The following is a 6,986-nucleotide window of genomic DNA, read 5'->3' on the forward strand; positions in this document are numbered from 1 at the left end:
AGCGTTTGGGTGTGTTTGGGGGGGTATATGCTTGCAAGTGTGATGTTGGCCGCAGTATAATGGCCCTGGGATACTAGATGTAATTTCTGGCACGTGGGGTGAAACCGTGGTAACTTCTGAAAACAACTGGATTAGCTCCCAGACAGAGTCGGGCTTTCTTGACACCACACCATGAAAGGACTGAAATACTTCATAAGAGCTATTTTTACGTCTATTATGACTTTTTGTCTATTTAACGTGAGAATTGTACTTTAAAACGAACTCAGTGACAACATGTGTTCACATTTTTTCTTTAGAGGTGGGGGCGCCGGGGCAGGACCACATCCCCTCCAAACTTTCCTAGACGAAAACTGTCTTTTCTTTGCTCACTGGAATTCACTGAAAGCATTACTTCCCGCTAGTTTCACCACTGGTGATTAGAAGGGCAGATACGAGAGTGTGCGAGCTGAGGAGACGTGAATGTGAAGAGGTGGCAGAAGCAGAAGGGGGTGGTGGGGATATACACAAATTATAACGAAGAATTTCCCAGGGCACGGGCACATTTCCAAGGACTTCGTCACCAAACTATAAGTGAAGCAGCACCGCCATCTCTTGGTGGTCTAAAGTCGGTGCACGTGTATTAAATGGTGGAGCAATGCGCTGGCTCGGTTTTAGCCTAGGCTGAAAAGCGGACTGAATTAGAACGCTGCAAATATACTTATCAGCGGTGCAATGTTATGGGCAGATAATGGATAGCATAGAATCTGTCAGACGCCTGGCCTGTGTTTATTGCCTCACAGCGTCAGGACTAGGCGATGTGAAGGATGAGGGGTATTATAAGGGACCAGCCATTAGGGCAGGGCCTTTTTGTGAGCTGTAAATAATTGAAGTGCATTGGTGATGACGCAACCAAAAGTACAGCTCCAGCTTTCTCGGGATGGGTGTCAGCTGTTCGGTGAACTCACCGGCGACACCTGGATCGCCTGTAAGCTAACCCAACCTGTGGAATCAATAAACTTGTGACACAATTTTATCCACAAAAAAAGTTGTCAGTGTCATTTATTGTGTCTTGTGCATTTTATTGAACGATTAACTTTGTCCTCGCATCCTTCAAGGGGTAGCAATGCTAAGGGGAATATCACACCGCTTGCAATGAGTGCTGCACATTTTGTGTATTCCGCATTTGTCAGTCAGAGTAATTCATTTTTTTTCGGTGGTCGGTAGGTGGAATGTTTCCTGGCACTAGCACTCACTTATGCAACCTGGTCGAGAGAGAAATGTGGCCATCTTATATTAAAGTTTATGTAAATGCCCAGATCAGGTCTGCCGTCAGTCCTAGGTAAACACTGGACAGCAGGGGAGCTCTGTATAGCCTTGAAGGACTAGTCAATGTCTGCAGTAAGCCTCTGACAGCAGGGGAGCTCTGTACAGCCTTGAAGGACTAGTCAATGTCTGCAGTAAGCCTCTGACAGCAGGGGAGCTCTGTACAGCCTTGAAGGACTAGTCAGTGTCTGCAGTAAGCCTCTGACAGCAGGGGAGCTCTGTACAGCCTTGAAGGACTAGTCAGTGTCTGCAGTAAGCCTCTGACAGCAGGGGAGCTCTGTACAGCCTTGAATGACTAGTCAATGTCTGCAGTAAGCCTCTGACAGCAGGGGAGCTCTGTACAGCCTTGAAGGACTAGTCAATGTCTGCAGTAAGCCTCTGACAGCAGGGGAGCTCTGTACAGCCTTGAAGGACTAGTCAATGTCTGCAGTAAGCCTCTGACAGCAGGGGAGCTCTGTAGCGCCTTGAAGGACTAGTCAGTGTCTGCAGTAAGCCTCTGACAGCAGGGGAGCTCTGTACAGCCTTGAAGGACTAGTCAATGTCTGCAGTAAGCCTCTGACAGCAGGGGAGCACTAGTCAATGTCTGCAGTAAGCCTCTGACAGCAGGGGAGCTCTGTACAGCCTTGAAGGACTAGTCAATGTCTGCAGTAAGCCTCTGACAGCAGGGGAGCTCTGTACAGCCTTGAAGGACTAGTCAATGTCTGCAGTAAGCCTCTGACAGCAGGGGAGCTCTGTACAGCCTTGAAGGACTAGTCAGTGTCTGCAGTAAGCCTCTGACAGCAGGGGAGCTCTGTATAGCCTTGAAGGACTAGTCAGTGTCTGCAGTAAGCCTCTGACAGCAGGGGAGCTCTGTACAGCCTTGAAGGACTAGTCAATGTCTGCAGTAAGCCTCTGACAGCAGGGGAGCTCTGTACAGCCTTGAAGGACTAGTCAATGTCTGCAGTAAGCCTCTGACAGCAGGGGAGCTCTGTACAGCCTTGAAGGACTAGTCAGTGTCTGCAGTAAGCCTCTGACAGCAGGGGAGCTCTGTACAGCCTTGAATGACTAGTCAATGTCTGCAGTAAGCCTCTGACAGCAGGGGAGCTCTGTACAGCCTTGAAGGACTAGTCAATGTCTGCAGTAAGCCTCTGACAGCAGGGGAGCTCTGTACAGCCTTGAAGGACTAGTCAATGTCTGCAGTAAGCCTCTGACAGCAGGGGAGCTCTGTACAGCCTTGAAGGACTAGTCAGTGTCTGCAGTAAGCCTCTGACAGCAGGGGAGCTCTGTACAGCCTTGAAGGACTAGTCAATGTCTGCAGTAAGCCTCTGACAGCAGGGGAGCACTAGTCAATGTCTGCAGTAAGCCTCTGACAGCAGGGGAGCTCAGTACAGCCTTGAAGGACTAGTCAATGTCTGCAGTAAGCCTCTGACAGCAGGGGAGCTCTGTACAGCCTTGAAGGACTAGTCAATGTCTGCAGTAAGCCTCTGACAGCAGGGGAGCTCTGTACAGCCTTGAAGGACTAGTCAATGTCTGCAGTAAGCCTCTGACAGCAGGGGAGCTCTGTATAGCCTTGAAGGACTAGTCAGTGTCTGCAGTAAGCCTCTGACAGCAGGGGAGCTCTGTATAGCCTTGAAGGACTAGTCAATGTCTGCAGTAAGCCTCTGACAGCAGGGGAGCTCTGTACAGCCTTGAAGGACTAGTCAATGTCTGCAGTAAGCCTCTGACAGCAGGGGAGCTCTGTATAGCCTTGAAGGGCTAGTCAATGTCTGCAGTAAGCCTCTGACAGCAGGGGAGCTCTGTATAGCCTTGAAGGACTAGTCAGTGTCTGCAGTAAGCCTCTGACAGCAGGGGAGCTCTGTATAGCCTTGAAGGACTAGTCAATGTCTGCAGTAAGCCTCTGACAGCAGGGGAGCTCTGTATAGCCTTGAAGGACTAGTCAGTGTCTGCAGTAAGCCTCTGACAGCAGGGGAGCTCTGTATAGCCTTGAAGGACTAGTCAATGTCTGCAGTAAGCCTCTTCTGTGTCTGATTAGTCACCGGTAGCCAAGAATACTTATTAGAGAGGCTTTTTGTTTGACTACTAACCACACAAGGCTGACTTTGATGGGCGACACATTTATTTGCTTTGGGTCAAGGGATCCAGTGTACTCGTTTTTTATATAAAATGCCATTTCACGTCACCAGTTTTTAAAGGCTCATATATTTATTTGCAGATAAAAAACGAAGGCAGTCGGAGATAAGTGAATTTGCCAAGGATAATACCATTTTTGTTAAGAGGGTGAGGAAGGAATAAAAGCAGAGTGCCTATGATATATACAGTCTGGAATTGAGTTGCCAAGCCAATGTTGGGGGGCTAAAAGTATCTGCAGTAATGGGTTAAATACCTTCATCTTTGGCGTGTGGGGACAGCCCTTAGTAGTTATGAGAGGTATGAAAGATACTGAGCAGGCACAAGGTTTTGTGTCTTGGCGTGGCTTCGGACAAACCAGGCTTGGCGGCAAAGAGAGGACGTATTGAGTCATCAGGGTGGTTAAATTGTCAGTTAAGTAATTGAACTCTTGAGCTTTGATGGAAGCAACAAATATCTGCAGAAGTCTCGCATTACCAGCGAACTCTACACAATTGCAGTCTCTGAGGGGACTGTTGCCAGATTTTGCAACTACGGTGTTTTCCAAATAAATATGTATTTGCCACACTTTCCACACACTCCATCATCTTCTGCATCGTTAGCAGATTTAAACAAAAATGAAATGTTCCGAGCTGAAACAGATCAAAAGTTACTTAAAAAGCTAGCACAGGTGTTGCTGTGCAGTAGCAGGCCGTTTGTCACCCTGCTGCAGGTCACCTTTCAGCTGCTGCTTATTGTACTTGGATGTTAAATTGATATTAATGAGGTCAAACATTTGCACATATAGTGTTAACAATTGTAAAAATAAGAAAAGAGTGAAGTAGTACTGTTTCAAATTGTGCCATGTTACGCCATATAATTTGACTTTTACTGCATAATCTAATCAACCCTGCGGCTTAATATTGGTCCTCCCTTTCCGCATAACTCCGGTTGCCCTATTAAACATCGCGGTGCCTTATCGATGACCCACAAGAGGCTCCATGAAGAGATGGGGCAGTAGTTTCTTTTATGAATGACATACGTGTGCTTCAAGGAGGGGTGGTCTATTCCTGATATTTGGTACACAGAAGACTCAACATCAATTTTTCTCTCTCTTTCAAGGATCACGATATGTCTTGGCTTGGCTCTTTTTGTCATGTTGGCTGCTGGCGTGGTTAGGTGTTCAGCCAGGCATGTGGATGCTCTGATTGTTGCCTCTGTGTAGTTGACGCCACATTCAACAAACATACAAGCCTGTGCAAGCCCTTAAGGACATGAACAAAACTAGATGAGAACAGCTGAACATAGGCTATAGTATACCATTCAAGAGTGTTTACTAAGAGGCAGTATGCAGGTTCTTGTTGTGAAGGGTGCAAGGTAGTGTCTTTCTGAATTTCAGGAGAGTAGGAACAGTTCTGATATCGAAAGGAATGTTCCAATTATTTTAAATGGAAAAATAGAAACGCAGGTACTCACTACTTAGAGAACCTGTTACAAACAGGGTGTTTGCTACTGAGAAGTGCTGGTACTCTCCCATTAAATGTATAGCAGCAGTGCTGAGAAGTGCCGGTATTCTGCCTCTCAAATCAAAGAAGTATAAGTACCGAGTACCGGCCCATTTAAAGCCCTGAATGTTACACATTCTGGTGCGTTTTATGGCAGTCTGCACAACACTTCCGGGGTATGGAGGTTTGCAACAGGTCTTTAAATGTACTGCACTTCAACCAACATTTCCCACATAGGACATACAACATGGTAAACTCTTCCAACCATACACTTTAGAAGAGGCGCCCAGGAGCCACTGGAAACCAGAACCACGAGGACTCATCAGGAGTTTGTTGAGCTTTACAAATGCTCCAATTAAATACATTATCGGGGAACTCTCTTACCGACCAGAAAAAAATAGTACGCTAGCAATAAAATGCATCTTCTTACCACAGACACCCAAATACTAACCATAGAGACCTACGCACTTGGAAACCTTCCAGGAAGTGACGTGCAGCCACCTTCCACAGCCCCCTTTAAGCATCCATAACAGCAGTTACTGTTGCAGGGCTGCTGAGGGTTCCATGCAATCAACAGTTATTAGAGAACTTGGAGGCAGCTAATCGACAAAAGAGATATCCGACTACAACATAATAGCCCGAAGGGAAAGATTCCTCCTTTGTCGAGCCCAGTGAAAACACACCTCGAGCCAATTAGAGTATTCAAGTCAAGCACCAATTTAGGCTAACTAGAGCCAGGGAGGGGATCCGATATGGACAGTCCCCGAGGACGAGGCGTCTGGGTTTTCATGTTAAATACCTGCAACGAGAGTAACCCGAGTCCCCCCAATTACAGTCGATGAAAAGCAGGCTGAACAAACAAGTGAAACCCCCCCTTTAATGAGCTCCGAGCCACAATCTGCATCAGTCAGCGCGGGAGGGCTGCGAACAGGCCCCAGAGGCAGCGGCGGGACAGGGGTTTTAGCTAATTGGACTTGATGCTTGATAGCTGACGAGAAGTTTTAGCCCATGTCAAGGGCTCGAATGGAAGCGATGACAAAGTCAGACAGCAGCAAGGGTCTGTCCAGTTCATTCATACAAGGCAATTATCTCGTTGCCTCCAGCGCGCCCCGGTGGGAGGGAGGCGAGAGGGCTCCGAGCATGCGCAGGCTGCTCTTGACTGGTGCCAGGTACTCGCAAACTGTCAGGGGCCTAAAAACCAGCGTATCAGGGTATCCCATCTGCAGCCGTGTGACGGGACCCTCAAAACATTTCACAGCTGTATGAGGTGTTTTGACACCTGTTCCTCTTTAAAAATAATATTATAAAAGGTCTAGTCTGCTGTCCCCGCAGAGGAGGGGTTAGAACGTGCCCAGAACTCACTTAAGTCCCTCGAGATGCGGCGTCACAGAACATGCCCGGTTAGAGTAGAACGTCTGTCGAGTTATGCGCACGAGCCCTCCTGCACCTGGCCCAGCCAAGAGACCAGAAGTTCAGTCCGGTTTCCCTCCCCGGTGGCTCAGGAGACACCCTGTTCATGTGCAACTTACTCACTGGGCGACATATTGCTATGATTACGTAACGTAATCCCCATTACTAATCCTACTCGTCCTCGACCCAGTCATCACTCATGAGGTATTCCACAGACCGGAAACAAAACAGGAAACGCTTTTAGGCTCCACCCCCCCTCCTGCCAGGTGCTATATCAGACCCAACCACCAGAAGCACATCCTGACACACCAAGCAACAAAGGCCTGCACAGGGAGGGAGGGTGGGAAGTATGACTGGGTCGAGGACGAGTAGGACTAAGAGTAATGGGGATTACCGAACGTAATCATAGCATTACCTCTACGTCCCTCGTCCTCGACCCAGTCATCACTCATGAGGCATACCAAAGCAACGCCCAAACAGGCCTTTGGCAACCCAAACACAGCAAAGCACAGACCAGACACAAAGGAGTGCAGCAAGTCAAAAAAGTTTAATACACAAACAGAACTCAGAGCTGAGGGGGAACCCCCACAGCTTGCAACACCCCACGACCAAAATTGGTCCGGTCAGACAGGGCACAATTCAACCTGTAGTGCCTTACAAACGTGGACTCGGAGGCCCAGGTCT

This window comes from Lissotriton vulgaris, chromosome 5, assembly GCF_964263255.1.
Source record: "Lissotriton vulgaris chromosome 5, aLisVul1.2, whole genome shotgun sequence".
NCBI classification, from domain to species: domain Eukaryota; kingdom Metazoa; phylum Chordata; class Amphibia; order Caudata; family Salamandridae; genus Lissotriton; species Lissotriton vulgaris.